Genomic DNA, 18,487 nt, shown 5'->3' with positions numbered 1-18,487 from the left:
TTTAACCGCCAGAAGATAAATGTAAACGTTTCCTATAGAAATGCTTCCATTGTTACGGTTTGCAGTTACGTCATTTCGAAAAGAAATGTATTAAACGTAAGATTTTCCGCGGTTTTTTCTACACATTGCCACTTCTGGCTTTTTCTTGTGTAATGTGGCTGCCGGAACTCTGTTCGTGCCAAATCTTAAGGGCCTAGGTCAACTACAAGGCAGCAAAAGCGGACAAAAATTGAGTTTTCAAAAACTAAACATGACTTGCTGTGCTCCATACTTGTCGACTGCAACGATTTTGATGCTTCAATTACGGACAGGGTGGTGCACCCGCAAGGCTCATCACGCGACTTTAACTGCCAGAAGATAAATGTAAACGTTTCCGATAGAAATGCGTCCATTGTGACGATTTGCAGTTACGTCATTTCGAAAACAAATGTATTAAACGTACGATTTTCTGCGGTTTTTTCTACACATTGCCACTTCTGGCTTTTTCTTGTGTAATGTGTCTGCGAGAGCTCGGTTCGTGCCAAATCTTAAGGTCCTAGGTCAACTACAAGGCAGCAAAAGCGGCCAAAAATTGAGTTTTCAAAAATTAAACTTGACTTGCTGTGCTCCTTACTTGTCGACTGCAACAACTTAGATGCTTAAATTACGTACAGAGTGGTGCACCCGCAAGGCTCATCACGCGACTTTAACTGCCAGAAGATGAATGTAAACGTTTCCGATAGAAATGCGTCCATTGTGACGATTTGCAGTTACGTCATTTCGAAAACAAATGTATTAAACGTAAGATTCTCTGCGGTTTTTTCTACTCATTACCACTTCTGGCTTTTTCTTGTGTAATGAGGCTGCCAGAGCTCGGTTCGTGCCAAATCGTAAGGTCGTAGGTCAACTACAAGGCAGCAAAAGCGGACAAAAATTGAGTTTTCAAAAACTAAAACTTTACTTGCTGTGCTCCTTACTTGTCGACTGCAACATCTTACATGCTTAAATTACGAACAGAGTGGTGCACCCGCAAGGCTCATCATGCGACTTTCACTGCCAGAAGATAAATGTAAACGTTTCCGATAGAAATGCGTCCATTGTGACGATTTGCAGTTACGTCATTTCGAAAACAAATGTATTAAACGTAAGATTCTCTGCGGTTTTTTCTACTCATTACCACTTCTGGCTTTTTCTTGTGTAATGTGGCTGCCAGAGCTCGGTTCGTGAAAAATCTTAAGGTTCTAGGTCAACTACAAGGCAGCAAAAGCGGACAAAAATTGAGTTTTCAAAAACTAAACATGACTGCTGTGCTCCATACTTGTCGACTGCAACAACTTTGATGCTTCAATTACGTACAGGGTGGTGCACCCGCAAGGCTCATCACGCCACTTTAACTGCCAGAAGATAAATGTAAACGTTTCCGATAGAAATGCGTCATTTGTGACGATTTGCATTTACGTCATTTCGAAAACAAATGTATTAAACGTAAGATTTTCTGCGGTTTTTTCTACACATTACCACTTCTGGCTTTTGCTTGTGTAATGTGGCTGCCAGAGCTCGGTTCGTGCCAAATCTTAAGGTCCTAGGCCAACTACAAGGCAGAGAAAGCGGCCAATAATTGAGTTTTCAGAAGCTAAAAGTTGACTTGCTGTGCTCCTTACTTGCCGACTGCAACAACTTAGATTCTTAAATTACGTACAGAGTGGTGCACCCGCAAGGCTCATCACGCGACTTTAACTGCCAGAAGATAAATGTAAACGTTTCCGATTGAAATGCGTCCATTGTGACGATTTGCAGTTACGTCATTTCGAAAACAAATGTATTAAACGTAAGATTTTCTGCGGTTTTTTCCACACATTACCTCTTCTGGCTTTTTCTTGTGTAATGACGCTGCCAGAGCTCGGTTCGTGCCAAATCGTAAGGTCGTAGGTCAACTACAAGGCAGCAAAAGCGGACAAAAATTGAGTTTTCAAAAACTAAATCTTTACTTGCTGTGCTCCTTACTTGTCGACTGCAACATCTTACATGCTTAAATTACGAACAGAGTGGTGCACCCGCAAGGCTCATCATGCGACTTTAACTGCCAGAAGATAAATGTCAACGTTTCCGATAGAAATGCGTCCATTGTGACGATTTGCAGTTACGTCATTTCGAAAACAAATGTATTAAACGTAAGATTCTCTGCGGTTTTTACTACTCATTACCACTTCTGGCTTTTTCTTGTGTAATGTGGCTGCCAGAGCTCGGTTCGTGCCAAATCGTAAGGTCCTAGGTCAACTACAAGGCAGCAAAAGCGGACAAAAATTGAGTTTTCAAAAACTAAAACTTGACTTGCTGTGCTCCTTACTTGTCGACTGCAACAACTTAGATGCTTAAATTACGTACAGAGTGGTGCACCCGCAAGGCTCATCACGCGACTTTAACTGCCAGAAGATAAATGTAAACGTTTCCGATTGAAATGCGTCCATTGTGACGATTTGCAGTTACGTCATTTCGAAAACCAATGTATTAAACGTAAGATTTTCTGCGGTTTTTTCTACACATTACCACTTCTGGGTTTTTCTTGTGTGATGTGGCTACCAGAGCTCGGTTCGAGCCAAATCTTAAGTTCCTAGGTCAACTAAAAGGCAGCAAAAGCGGCCAAAAATTGAGTTTTCAAAAACTAACACTTGACTTGCTGTGCTCCTTACTTGTCGACTGCAACAACTTAGATGCTTAAATTACGTTCAGAGTGGTGCACAAGCAAGGCTCATCACGCGACTTTAACCGCCAGAAGATAAATGTAAACGTTTCCTATAGAAATGCTTCCATTGTTACGGTTTGCAGTTACGTCATTTCGAAAAGAAATGTATTAAACGTAAGATTTTCCGCGGTTTTTTCTACACATTGCCACTTCTGGCTTTTTCTTGTGTAATGTGGCTGCCGGAACTCTGTTCGTGCCAAATCTTAAGGTCCTAGGTCAACTACAAGGCAGCAAAAGCGGCTAAAAATTCAGTTTTAAAAAACTGAAACCTGATTTGCTGTGCTCCTTACTTGTCGACTGGAACAACTTAGATGCTCAAATTACGTACAGGGTGATGCACCCGCAAGACTCATCACGCGACTTTAACTGCCAGAAGATAAATGTCAACGTTTCCGATAGAAATGCGTCCATTGTGACGATTTGCAGTTACGTCATTTCGAAAACAAATGTATTAAACGTAAGATTCTCTGCGGTTTTATCTACACATTACCACTTCTGGCTTTTTCTTGTGTAATGTGGCTGCCAGAGCTCGGTTCGTGCCAAATCTTAAGGTCCTAGGTCAACTACAAGGCAGCAAAAGCGGACAAAAATTGAGTTATCAAAAACTAAAACTTGACTTGCTGTGCTCCTTACTTGTCGACTGCAACAACTTAGATGCTTAAATTACGTACAGAGTGGTGCACCCAGAAGGCTCATCACGCGGCTTTAACTGCCAGAAGATAAATGTAAACGGTTGCGATAGAAATGAGTCCATTGTTACGATTTGCAATTACGTCATTTCGAAAACAAATCTATTACACGTAAGATTTTCTGCGGTTTTTTCTACACATTGCCACTTCTGGCTTTTTCTTGTGTAATGTGGCTGCCAGAGCTCGGTTCGTGCCAATTCTTAAGGTCCTAGGTCAACTACAAGGCAGCAAAAGCGGACAAAAATTGAGTTTTCAAAAACTAAACATGACTTGCTGTGCTCCATACTTGTCGACTGCAACCACTTTGATGCTTCAATTACGTACAGGGTGGTGCACCCGCAAGGCTCATCACGCCACTTTAACTGCCAGAAGATAAATGTAAACGTTTCCGATAGAAAAGCGTCCATAGTGACGATTTGCAGTTACGTCATTTCGAAAACAAATGTATTAAAGGTAAGATTTTCTGCAGTTTTTTCTACACATTACCACTTCTGGATTTTTCTTGTGTAATGTGGCTGCCAGAGCTCGGTTCGTGCCAAATCTTAAGGTCCTAGGTCAACTACAAGGCAGAGAAAGCGGCCAAAAATTGAGTTTTCAAAAACTAAAACTTGACTTGCTGTGCTCCTTACTTGTCGACTGCAACAACTTAGATGCTTCAATTACGTACAGGGTGGTGCACCCGCAAGGCTCATCATGCGACTTTAACTGCCAGAAGATAAATGTAAACGTTCCCGATAGAAATGCGTCCATTGTGACGATTTGCAGTTACGTCATTTCAAAAACAAATGTATTAAACGTAAGATTTTCTGCGGGTTTTTCTACACATTCCCACTTCTAGCGTTTTCTTGTGTAATGTGGCTGCCAGAGCTCGGTTCGTGCCAATTCTTAAGGTCCTAGGTCAACTACAAGGCAGCAAAAGCGGACAAAAATTGAGTTTTCAAAAACTAAACATGACTTGCTGTGCTCCATACTTGTCGACTGCAACAACTTTGATGCTTCAATTACGTACAGGGTGGTGCACCCGCAAGGCTCATCACGCCACTTTAACTGCCAGAAGATAAATGTAAACGTTTCCGATAGAAAAGCGTCCATAGTGACGATTTGCAGTTACGTCATTTCGAAAACAAATGTATTAAAGCTGAGATTTTCTGCAGTTTTTTCTACACATTACCACTTCTGGATTTTTCTTGTGTAATGTGGCTGCCAGAGCTCGGTTCGTGCCAAATCTTAAGGTCCTAGGTCAACTACAAGGCAGCAAAAGCGGACAAAAATTGAGTTATCAAAAACTAAAACTTGACTTGCTGTGCTCCTTACTTGTCGACTGCAACAACTTAGATGCTTAAATTACGTACAGGGTGGTGCACCCGCAAGGCTCATCACGCGACTTTAACTGCCACAAGATAAATGTAAGCCTTTCCGTTAGAAATGCGTCCATTGTGACGAATTGCAGTTCCGTCATTTCAAAAACAAATGTATTAAACGTAAGATTTTCTACAGTTTTTTCTACACATTACCACTTCTGGCTTTTTCTTGTGTAATGTGTCTGCGAGAGCTCGGTTCGTGCCAAATCATAAGGTCCTAGGTCAACTACAAGGCAGCAAAAGCGGACAAAAATTGAGTTATCAAAAACTAAAACTTGACTTGCTGTGCTCCTTACTTGTCGACTGCAACAACTTCGATGCTTCAATTACGTACAGAGTGGTGCACCCAGAAGGCTCATCACGCGACTTTAATTGCCAGCAGATAAATGTAAACGTTTCCGATAGAAATGCGTCCATTGTGACTTTGCAGTTACGTCATTTCGAAAACAAATGTATTAAACGTACGATTTTCTGCGGTTTTTTCTACACATTACCACTTCTGGCTTTTTCTTGTGTAATGTGTCTGCGAGAGCTCGGTTCGTGCCAAATCTTAAGGTCCTAGGTCAACTACAAGACAGCAAAAGCGGACAAAAATTGAGTTATCAAATTCTAAAACTTGACTTGCTGTGCTCCTTACTTGTCGACTGCAACAACTTAGATGCTTAAATTACGTACAGTGTGGTGCACCCGCAAGGCTCATACCGCCACTTTAACTGCCAGAAGATAAATGTCAACGTTTCCGATAGAAATGCGTCCATTTTCACGGTATGCAGTTACGTCATTTCGAATACAAATGTATTAAACGTAAGATTTTCTGTAGTTTATTTCTACACATTACCACTTCTGGCTTTTTCTTGTGTAATGTGGCTGTCAGAGCTCGGTTCGTGCCAAATCTAAAGGTCCTAGGTCAACTACAAGGCGGCAAAAGCGGCCAAAAATTGAGTTTTCAAAAACTAAAACTTGACTTGCTGTGCTCCTTACTTGTCGACTGCAACAACTTAGATGCTTAAATTACGTACAGAGTGGTGGACCCGCAAGACTCATCACGCGACTTTAACTGCCAGAAGATAAATGTAAACGTTTCCGATAGAAATGCGTCCATTGTGACGATTTGCAGTTACGTCATTTCGAAAACAAATGTATTAAACGTACGATTTTCTGCGGTTTTTTCTACACATTACCACTTCCGGCTTTTACTTGTGTAATGTGGCTGCCAGAGCTCGGTTCGTGCCAAATCTTAAGGTCCTAGGTCAACTACAAGGCAGCAAAAGCGGACAAAAATTGAGTTATCAAAAACTAAAACTTGACTTGCTGTGCTCCTTACTTGTCGACTGCAACAACTTAGATGCTTAAATTACGTACAGAGTGGTGCACCCGCAAGGCTCATCACGCGACTTTAACTGCCAGAAGATAAATGTAAACCTTTCCGTTAGAAATGCGTCCATTGTGACGAATTGCAGTTCCGTCATTTCAAAAACAAATGTATTAGACGTAAGATTTTCTACAGTTTTTTCTACACATTACCACTTCTGGCTTTTTCTTGTGTAATGTGTCTGCGAGAGCTCGGTTCGTGCCAAATCTTAAGGTCCTAGGTCAACTACAAGGCAGCAAAAGCGGACATATATTGAGTTATCAAAAACTAAAACTTGACTTGCTGTGCTCCTTACTTGTCGACTGCAACAACTTAGATGCTTAAACTACGTACAGGGTGGTGCATCCGCAAGGCTCATCACGCGACTTTAATTGCCAGAAGATAAATGTAAACGTTTCCGATAGAAATGCGTCCATTGTGACTTTGCAGTTACGTCATTTCGAAAACAAATGTATTAAACGTAAGATTTTCCGCGGTTTTTTCTACACATTGCCACTTCTGGCTTTTTCTTGTGTAATGTGGCTGCCGGAACTCTGTTCGTGCCAAATCTTAAGGTCCTAGGTCAACTACAAGGCAGCAAAAGCGGCTAAAAATTCAGTTTTAAAAAACTGAAACCTGATTTGCTGTGCTCCTTACTTGTCGACTGGAACAACTTAGATGCTTAAATTACGTACAGGGTGATGCACCCGCAAGACTCATCACGCGACTTTAACTGCCAGAAGATAAATGTCAACGTTTCCGATAGAAATGCGTCCATTGTGACGATTTGCATTTACGTCATTTCGAAAACAAATGTATTAAACGTAAGATTCTCTGCGGTTTTATCTACACATTACCACTTCTGGCTTTTTCTTGTGTAATGTGGCTGCCAGAGCTCGGTTCGTGCCAAATCTTAAGGTCCTAGGTCAACTACAAGGCAGCAAAAGCGGACAAAAATTGAGTTATCAAAAACTAAAACTTGACTTGCTGTGCTCCTTACTTGTCGACTGCAACAACTTAGATGCTTAAATTACGTTCAGAGTGGTGCACAAGCAAGGCTCATCACGCGACTTTAACCGCCAGAAGATAAATGTTAACGTTTCCTATAGAAATGCTTCCATTGTTACGGTTTGCAGTTACGTCATTTCGAAAACAAATGTATTAAACGTAAGATTTTCCGCGGTTTTTTCTACACATTGCCACTTCTGGCTTTTTCTTGTGTAATGTGGCTGCCGGAACTCTGTTCGTGCCAAATCTTAAGGTCCTAGGTCAACTACAAGGCAGCAAAAGCGTCTAAAAATTCAGTTTTAAAAAACTGAAACCTGATTTGCTGTGCTCCTTACTTGTCGACTGGAACAACTTAGATGCTTAAATTACGTACAGGGTGATGCACCCGCAAGACTCATCACGCGACTTTAACTGCCAGAAGATAAATGTCAACGTTTCCGATAGAAATGCGTCCATTGTGACGATTTGCATTTACGTCATTTCGAAAACAAATGTATTAAACGTAAGATTCTCTGCGGTTTTATCTACACATTACCACTTCTGGCTTTTTCTTGTGTAATGTGGCTGCCAGAGCTCGGTTCGTGCCAAATCTTAAGGTCCTAGGTCAACTACAAGGCAGCAAAAGCGGACAAAAATTGAGTTATCAAAAACTAAAACTTGACTTGCTGCGCTCCTTACTTGTCGACTGCAACAACTTAGATGCTTAAATTACGTACAGAGTGGTGCACCCAGAAGGCTCATCACGCGGCTTTAACTGCCAGAAGATAAATGTAAACGGTTGCGATAGAAATGCGTCCATTGTTACGATTTGCAATTACGTCATTTCGAAAACAAATCTATTACACGTAAGATTTTCTGCGGTTTTTTCTACACATTGCCACTTCTGGCTTTTTCTTGTGTAATGTGGCTGCCAGAGCTCGGTTCGTGCCAATTCTTAAGGTCCTAGGTCAACTAAAAGGCAGCAAAAGCGGCCAAAAATTGAGTTTTCAAAAACTAAAACTTGACTTGCTGTGCTCCTTACTTGTCGACTGCAACAACTTAGATGCTTAAATTACGTTCAGAGTGGTGCACAAGCAAGGCTCATCACGCGACTTTAACCGCCAGAAGATAAATGTTAACGTTTCCTATAGAAATGCTTCCATTGTTACGGTTTGCAGTTACGTCATTTCGAAAACAAATGTATTAAACGTAAGATTTTCCGCGGTTTTTTCTACACATTGCCACTTCTGGCTTTTTCTTGTGTAATGTGGCTGCCGGAACTCTGTTCGTGCCAAATCTTAAGGTCCTAGGTCAACTACAAGGCAGCAAAAGCGGCTAAAAATTCAGTTTTAAAAAACTGAAACCTGATTTGCTGTGCTCCTTACTTGTCGACTGCAACAACTTAGATGCTTAAATTACGTACAGAGTGGTGCACCCGCAAGGCTCATCACGCGACTTTAACTGCCAGAAGATAAATGTAAACCTTTCCGTTAGAAATGCGTCCATTGTGACGAATTGCAGTTCCGTCATTTCAAAAACAAATGTATTAAACGTAAGATTTTCTACAGTTTTTTCTACACATTACCACTTCTGGCTTTTTCTTGTGTAATGTGTCTGCGAGAGCTCGGTTCGTGCCAAATCTTAAGGTCCTAGGTCAACTACAAGGCAGCAAAAGCGGACATATATTGAGTTATCAAAAACTAAAACTTGACTTGCTGTGCTCCTTACTTGTCGACTGCAACAACTTAGATGCTTAAATTACGTACAGGGTGGTGCATCCGCAAGGCTCATCACGCGACTTTAATTGCCAGAAGATAAATGTAAACGTTTCCGATAGAAATGCGTCCATTGTGACTTTGCAGTTACGTCATTTCGAAAACAAATGTATTAAACGTACGATTTTCTGCGGTTTTTTCGACACATTATCACTTCTGGCTTTTTCTTGTGTAATGTGTATGCGAGAGCTCGATTCGTGCTAAATCATAAGGTCCTAGGTCAACAAGAAGGCAGCAAAAGCGGACAAAAATTGAGTTATCAAAAACTAAAACTTGACTTGCTGTGCTCCTTACTTGTCGACTGCAACAACTTAGATGCTTAATATACGTACAGTGTGAGGCACCCGCAAGGCTCATACCGCCACTTTAACTGCCAGAAGATAAATGTCAACGTTTCCGATAGAAATGCGTCCATTTTCACGGTTTGCAGTTACGTCATTTCGAATACAAATCTATTACACGTAAGATTTTCTGCAGTTTTTTCTACACATTACCACTTGTGGCTTTTTCTTGTGTAATGTGGCTGCCAGAGCTCGGTTCGTGCCAAATCTTAAGGTCCGAGGTCAACTACAAGGCAGCAAAAGCGGACAAAAATTGAGTTTTCAAAAACTAATACTTGACTTGCTGTGCTCCTTACTTGTCGACTTCAACAACTTAGATGCTCAAATTACGTACAGGGTGGTGCACCCGCAAGGCCCATCACGCGACTTTAACTGCCAGAAGATAAATGTAAACGTTTCCGATGGAAATGCGTCCATTGTGACGATTTGCAGTTCCGTCATTTCCAAAACAAATGTATTAAACGTAAGATTTTCTGCGGTTTTTTCTACACATTACCACTTCTGGTATTTTCTTGTGTAATGAGGCTGCCAGAGCTCGGTTCGTGCCAAATCGTAAGGTCGTAGGTCAACTACAAGGCAGCAAAAGCGGACAAAAATTGAGTTTTCAAAAACTAAAACTTTACTTGCTGTGCTCCTTACTTGTCGACTGCAACATCTTACATGCTTAAATTACGAACAGAGTGGTGCACCCGCAAGGCTCATCATGCGACTTTAACTGCCAGAAGATAAATGTAAACGTTTCCGATAGAAATGCGTCCATTGTGACGATTTGCAGTTACGTCATTTCGAAAACAAATGTATTAAACGTACGATTTTCTGCGGTTTTTTCTACACATTACCACTTCTGGCTTTTACTTGTGTAATGTGGCTGCCAGAGCTCGGTTCGTGCCAAATCTTAAGGTCCCATGTCAACTACAAGGCAGCAAAAGCGGCTAAAAATTCAGTTTTAAAAAACTGAAACCTGATTTGCTGTGCTCCTTTCTTGTCGACAGGAACAACTTAGATGCTTAAATTACGTACAGGGTGATGCACCCGCAAGACTCATCACGCGACATTAACTGCCAGAAGATAAATGTCAACGTTTCCGATAGAAATGCGTCCATTGTCACGATTTGCAGTTACGTCATTCGAAAACAAATGTATTAAACGTATGATTCTCTGCGGTTTTATCTACACATTACCGCATCTAGCTTTTTCTTGTGTAATGTGGCTTCCAGAGCTCGGTTCGTGCCAAATCTTAAGGTCCTAGGTCAACTACAAGGCAGCAAAAGCGGCTAAAAATTCAGTTTTCAAAAACTAAAACCTGATTTGCTGTGCTCCTTACTTGTCGACTGCAACAACTTAGATGCTTAAATTACGTACAGAGTGGTGCACCCAGAAGGCTCATCACGCGGCTTTAACTGCCAGAAGATAAATGTAAACGGTTGCGATAGAAATGCGTCCATTGTTACTATTTGCAGTTACGTCATTTCGAAAACAAATCTATTACACGTAAGATTTTCTGCGGTTTTTTCTACACATTGCCACTTCTGGCTTTTTCTTGTGTAATGTGGCTGCCAGAGCTCGGTTCGTGCCAAATCTCAAGGTCCTAGGTCAACTACAAGGCAGCAAAAGCGGACAAAAATTGAGTTTTCAAAAACTAAACATGACTTGCTGTGCTCCATACTTGTCGACTGCAACAACTTTGATGCTTCAATTACGTACAGGGTGGTGCACCCGCAAGGCTCATCACGCCACTTTAACTGCCAGAAGATAAATGTAAACGTTTCCGATAGAAAAGCGTCCATTGTGACGATTTGCAGTTACGTCATTTCGAAAACAAATGTATTAAAGGTGAGATTTTCTGCAGTTTTTTCTACACATTACCACTTCTGGCTTTTTCTTGTGTAATGTGGCTGCCAGAGCTCGGTTCGTGCCAAATCTTAAGGTCCTAGGTCAACTACAAGGCAGAGAAAGCGGCCAAAAATTGAGTTTTCAAAAACTAAAACTTGACTTGCTGTGCTCCTTACTTGTCGACTGCAACAACTTAGATGCTTCAATTACGTACAGGGTGGTGCACCCGCAAGGCTCATCTCTCCACTTTAACTGCCAGAAGATAATTGTAAACGTTTCCGATAGAAATGCGTCCATTGTGACGATTTGCAGTTACGTCATTTCAAAAACAAATGTATTAAACGTAAGATTTTCTGCGGGTTTTTCTACACATTCCGACTTCTAGCGTTTTCTTGTGTAATGTGGCTGCCAGAGCTCGGTTCGTGCCAAATCTTAAGGTCCTAGGTCAACTACAAGGCAGCGAAAGCGGCTAAAAATTCAGTTTTCAAAAACTAAAACCAGATTTGCTGTGCTCCTTTCTTGTCGACTGCAACAACTTAGATGCTTAAATTTCGTACAGGGTGGTGCACCCGCAAGGCTCATCACGCGACTTTAACTGCCAGAAGATAAATGTAAACGTTTCCGAGAGAAATGCGTCCATTGTGACGATTTGCAGTTACGTCATTTCGAAAGCAAATGTATTAAACGTACGATTTTCTGCGGTTTTTTCTACACATTACCACTTCTGGCTTTTACTTGTGTAATGTGGCTGCCAGAGCTCGGTTCGTGCCAAATCTTAAGGTCCTAGGTCAACTACAAGGCAGCAAAAGGGGACAAAAATTGAGTTATCAAAAACTAAAACTTGACTTGCTGTGCTCCTTACTTGTCGACTGCAACAACTTAGATGCTTAAATTACGTACAGGGTGGTGCACCCGCAAGGCTCATCACGCGACTTTAACTGCCAGAAGATAAATGTAAACCTTTCCGTTAGAAATGCGTCCATTGTGACGAATTGCAGTTCCGTCATTTCAAAAACAAATGTATTAAACGAAAGATTTTCTACAGTTTTTTCTACACATTACCACTTCTGGCTTTTTCTTGTGTAATGTGTCTGCGAGAGCTCGGTTCGTGCCAAATCTTAAGGTCCTAGGTCAACTACAAGGCAGCAAAAGCGGACAAAAATTGAGTTATCAAAAACTAAAACTACACTTGCTGTGCTCCTTACTTGTCGACTGCAACAACTTTGATGCTTCAATTACGTACAGAGTGGTGCACCCAGAAGGCTCATCACGCGACTTTAATTGCCAGAAGATAAATGTAAACGTTTCCGATAGAAATGCGTCCATTGTGACTTTGCAGTTACGTCATTTCGAAAACAAATGTATTAAACGTACGATTTTCTGCGGTTTTTTCTACACATTACCACTTCTGGCTTTTTCTTGTGTAATGTGTCTGCGAGAGCTCGGTTCGTGCCAAATCTTAAGGTCCTAGGTCAACTACAAGGCAGCAAAAGCGGACAAATATTGAGTTATCAAAAACTAAAACTTGACTTGCTGTGCTCCTTACTTGTCGACTGCAACAACTTAGATGCTTAAATTACGTACAGGGTGGTGCACCCGCAAGGCTCATACCGCCAATTTAACTGCCAGAAGATAAATGTCAACGTTTCCGATAGAAATGCGTCCATTTTCACGGTTTGCAGTTACGTCATTTCGAATACAAATGTATTAAACGTAAGATCTTCTGCAGTTTTTTCTACACATTACCACTTGTGGCTTTTTCTTGTGTAATTTCGCTGCCAGAGCTCGGTTCATGCCAAATCTAACGGTCCTAGGTCAACTACAAGGCGGCAAAAGCGGCCAAAAATTGAGTTTTCAAAAACTAAAACTTGACTTGCTGTGCTCCTTACTTGTCGACTGCAACAACTTAGATGCTTAAATTACGTACAGAGTGGTGCACCCGCAAGGCTCATCACGCGACTTTAACTGCCAGAAGATAAATGTAAACGTTTCCGTAGAAATGCGTCCATTGTGACGATTTGCAGTTACGTCATTTCGAAAACAAATGTATTAAACGCACGATTTTCTGCGGTTTTTTCTACACATTACCACTTTTGGCTTTTTCTTGTGAAATGTGGCTGCCAGAGCTCGGTTCGTGCCAAATCTTAAGGTCCTAGGTCAACTACAAGGCGGCAAAAGCGGCCAAAAATTGAGTTTTCAAAAACTAAAACTTGACTTGCTGTGCTCCTTACTTGTCGACTTCAACAACTTAGATGCTCAAATTACGTACAGGGTGGTGCACCCGCAAGGCCCATCACGCGACTTTAACTGCCAGAAGATAAATGTAAACGTTTCCGATGGAAATGCGTCCATTGTGACGATTTGCAGTTCCGTCATTTCCAAAACAAATGTATTAAACGTAAGATTTTCTGCGGTTTTTTCTACACATTACCACTTCTGGTATTTTCTTGTGTAATGAGGCTGCCAGAGCTCGGTTCGTGCCAAATCGTAAGGTCGTAGGTCAACTACAAGGCAGCAAAAGCGGACAAAAATTGAGTTTTCAAAAACTAAAACTTTACTTGCTGTGCTCCTTACTTGTCGACTGCAACATCTTACATGCTGAAATTACGAACAGAGTGGTGCACCCGCAAGGCTCATCATGCGACTTTAACTGCCAGAAGATAAATGTAAACGTTTCCGATAGAAATGCGTCCATTGTGACGATTTGCAGTTACGTCATTTCGAAAACAAATGTATTAAACGTACGATTTTCTGCGGTTTTTTCTACACATTACCACTTCTGGCTTTTACTTGTGTAATGTGGCTGCCAGAGCTCGGTTCGTGCCAAATCTTAAGGTCCTAGGTCAACTACAAGGCAGCACAAGCGGCCAAAAATTGAGTTTTCAAAAACTAAAACTTGACTTGCTGTGCTCCTTACTTGTCGACTGCAACAACTTAGATGCTTAAATTACGTACACGGTGGTGCACCCGCAAGGCTCATCACGCGACTTTAACTGCCAGAAGATAAATGTAAATGTTTACGATAGAAATGCGTCCATTGTGACGATTTGCAGTTACGTCATTTCAAAAACAAATGTATTAAACGTAAGATTTTCTACAGTTTTTTCTACACATTACCACTTCTGGCTTTTTCTTGTGTAATGTGTCTGCGAGAGCTCGGTTCGTGCCAAATCTTAAGGTCCTAGGTCAACTACAAGGCAGCAAAAGCGGACAAAAATTGAGTTATCAAAAACTAAAACTTGACTTGCTGTGCTCCTTACTTGTCGACTGCAACAACTTAGATGCTTCAATTACGTACAGAGTGGTGCACCCAGAAGGCTCATCACGCGACTTTAATTGCCAGAAGATAAATGTAAACGTTTCCGATAGAAATGCGTCCATTGTGACTTTGCAGTTACGTTATTTCGAAAACAATTCTATTAAACGTACGATTTTCTGCGGTTTTTTCTACACATTACCACTTCTGGCTTTTTCTTGTGTAATGTGTCTGCGAGAGCTCGGTTCGTGCCAAATCCTAAGGTCCTAGGTCAACTACAAGGCAGCAAAAGCGGACAAAAATTGAGTTATCAAATTCTAAATCTTGACTTGCTGTGCTCCTTACTTGTCGACTGCAACAACGTAGATGCTTAAATTACGTACAGTGTGGTGCACCCGCAAGGCTCATACCGCCACTTTAACTGCCAGAAGATAAATGTCAACGTTTCCGATAGAAATGCGTCCATTTTCACGGTTAGCAGTTACGTCATTTCGAATACAAATGTATTAAACGTAAGATTTTCTGCAGTTTATTTCTACCCATTACCACTTCTGGCTTTTTCTTGTGTAATGTGGCTGTCAGAGCTCGGTTCGTGTCAAATCTAAAGGTCCTAGGTCAACTACAAGGCGGCAAAAGCGGCCAAAAATTGAGTTTTCAAAAACTAAAACTTGACTTGCTGTGCTCCTTACTTGTCGACTGCAACAACTTAGATGCTTAAATTACGTACAGAGTGGTGCACCCGCAAGGCTCATCACGCGACTTTAACTGCCAGAAGATAAATGTAAACGTTTCCGATAGAAATGCGTCCATTGTGACGAATTGCAGTTCCGTCATTTCAAAAACAAATGTATTAAACGTAAGATTTTCTACAGTTTTTTCTACACATTACCACTTCTGGCTTTTTCTTGTGTAATGTGTCTGCGAGAGCTCGGTTCGTGCCAAATCTTAAGGTCCTAGGTCAACTACAAGGCAGCAAAAGCGGACAAAAATTGAGTTATCAAGAACTAAAACTACACTTGCTGTGCTCCTTACTTGTCGACTGCAACAACTTTGATGCTTCAATTACGTACAGAGTGGTGCACCCAGAAGGCTCATCACGCGACTTTAATTGCCAGAAGATAAATGTAAACGTTTCCGATAGAAATGCGTCCATTGTGACTTTGCAGTTACGTCATTTCGAAAACAAATGTATTAAACGTACGATTTTCTGCGGTTTTTTCTACACATTACCACTTCTGGCTTTTTCTTGTGTAATGTGTCTGCGAGAGCTCGGTTCGTGCCAAATCTTTAGGTCCTAGGTCAACTACAAGGCAGCAAAAGCGGACAAAAAATGAGTTATCAAATTCTAAAACTTGACTTGCTGTGCTCCTTACTTGTCGACAGCAACAACTTAGATGCTTAAATTACGTACAGTGTTGGGCACCCGCAAGGCTCATACCGCCACTTTAATTGCCAGAAGATAAATGTCAACGTTTCCGATGGAAATGCGTCCATTTTCACGGTTTGCAGTTACGTCATTTCGAATACAAATGTATTAAACGTAAGATTTTCTGCAGTTTATTTCTACACATTACCACTTCTGGCTTTTTCTTGTGTAATGTGGCTGTCAGAGCTCGGTTCGTGCCAAATCTAAAGGTCCTAGGTCAACTACAAGGCGGCAAAAGCGGCCAAAAATTGAGTTTTCAAAAACTAAAACTTGACTTGCTGTGCTCCTTACTTGTCGACTGCAACAACTTAGATGCTTAAATTACGTACAGAGTGGTGCACCCGCAAGGCTCATCACGCGACTTTAACTGCCAGAAGATAAATGTAAACGTTTCCGATAGAAATGCGTCCATTGTGACGATTTGCAGTTACGTCATTTCGAAAACAAATGTATTAAACGTACGATTTTCTGCGGTTTTTTCTACACATTACCACTTCTGGCTTTTACTTGTGTAATGTGGCTGCCAGAGCTCGGTTCGTGCCAAATCTTAAGGTCCTAGGTCAACTACAAGGCAGCAAAAGCGGACAAAAATTGAGTTAACAAAAACTAAAACTTGACTTGCTGCTTCTCCTTACTTGTCGACTGCAACAACTTAGATGCTTAAATTACGTACAGAGTGGTGCACCCGCAAGGCTCATCACGCGACTTTAACTGCCAGAAGATAAATGTAAACCTTTCCGTTAGAAATGTGTCCATTGTGACGAATTGCAGTTCCGTCATTTCAAAAACAAATGTATTAAACGTAAGATTTTCTACAGTTTTTTCTACACATTACCACTTCTGGCTTTTTCTTGTGTAATGTGTCTGCGAGAGCTCGGTTCGTGCCAAATCTTAAGGTCCTAGTTCAACTACAAGGCAGCAAAAGCGGACAAATATTGAGTTATCAAAAACTAAAACTTGACTTGCTGTGCTCCTTACTTGTCGACTGCAACAACTTAGATGCTTAATATACGTACAGTGTGGTGCACCCGCAAGGCTCATACCGCCAATTTAACTGCCAGAAGATAAATGTCAACGTTTCCGATAGAAATGCGTCCATTTTCACGGTTTGCAGTTACGTCATTTCGAATACAAATGTATTAAACGTAAGATTTTCTGCAGTTTTTTCTACACATTACCACTTGTGGCTTTTTCTTGTGTAATTTCGCTGCCAGAGCTCGGTTCGTGCCAAATCTAACGGTCCTAGGTCAACTACAAGGCGGCAAAAGCGGCCAAAAATTGAGTTTTCAAAAACTAAAACTTGACTTGCTGTGCTCCTTACTTGTCGACTGCAACAACTTAGATGCTTAAATTACGTACAGAGTGGTGCACCCGCAAGGCTCATCACGCGACTTTAACTGCCAGAAGATAAATGTAAACGTTTCCGATAGAAATGCGTCCATTGTGACGATTTGCAGTTACGTCATTTCGAAAACAAATGTATTAAACGCACGATTTTCTGCGGTTTTTTCTACACATTACCACTTTTGGCTTTTTCTTGTGAAATGTGGCTGCCAGAGCTCGGTTCGTGCCAAATCTTAAGGTCCTAGGTCAACTACAAGGCGGCAAAAGCGGCCAAAAATTGAGTTTTCAAAAACTAAAACTTGACTTGCTGTGCTCCTTACTTGTCGACTGCAACAACTTAGATGCTCAAACTACGTACAGGGTGGTGCACCCGCAAGGCCCATCACGCGACTTTAACTGCCAGAAGATAAATGTAAACGTTTCCGATGGAAATGCGTCCATTGTGACGATTTGCAGTTCCGTCATTTCCAAAACAAATGTATTAAACGTAAGATTTTCTGCGGTTTTTTCTACACACTACCACTTCTGGTATTTTCTTGTGTAATGAGGCTGCCAGAGCTCGGTTCGTGCCAAATCGTAAGGTCGTAGGTCAACTACAAGGCAGCAAAAGCGGACAAAAATTGAGTTTTCAAAAACTAAAACTTTACTTGCTGTGCTCCTTACTTGTCGACTGCAACATCTTACATGCTGAAATTACGAACAGAGTGGTGCACCCGCAAGGCTCATCATGCGACTTTAACTGCCAGAAGATAAATGTAAACGTTTCCGATAGAAATGCGTCCATTGTGACGATTTGCAGTTACGTCATTTCGAAAACAAATGTATTAAACGTACGATTTTCTGCGGTTTTTTCTACACATTACCACTTCTGGCTTTTACTTGTGTAATGTGGCTGCCAGAGCTCGGTTCGTGCCAAATCTTAAGGTCCTAGGTCAACTACAAGGCAGCAAAAGCGGCCAAAAATTGAGTTTTCAAAAACTAAAACTTGACTTGCTGTGCTCCTTACTTGTCGACTGCAACAACTTAGATGCTTAAATTACGTACACGGTGGTGCACCCGCAAGGCTCATCACACGACTTTAACTGCCAGAAGATAAATGTAAATGTTTACGATAGAAATGCGTCCATTGTGACGATTTGCAGTTACGTCATTTCAAAAACAAATGTATTAAACGTAAGATTTTCTGCGGTTTTTTCTACACATTACCACTTCTGGCTTTTTCTTGTGTAATGTGTCTGCGAGAGCTCGGTTCGTGCCAAATCTTAAGGTCCTAGGTCAACTACAAGGCAGCGAAAGCGGACAAAAAATGAGTTATCAAATTCTAAAACTTGACTTGCTGTGCTCCTTACTTGTCGACTGCAACAACTTAGATGCTTAAATTACGTACAGGGTGGTGCACCCG

This window comes from Schistocerca cancellata, unplaced genomic scaffold, assembly GCF_023864275.1.
Source record: "Schistocerca cancellata isolate TAMUIC-IGC-003103 unplaced genomic scaffold, iqSchCanc2.1 HiC_scaffold_1151, whole genome shotgun sequence".
Taxonomy (NCBI): Eukaryota; Metazoa; Arthropoda; class Insecta; order Orthoptera; family Acrididae; genus Schistocerca; species Schistocerca cancellata.
This window is presented reverse-complemented; position numbering follows the sequence as displayed.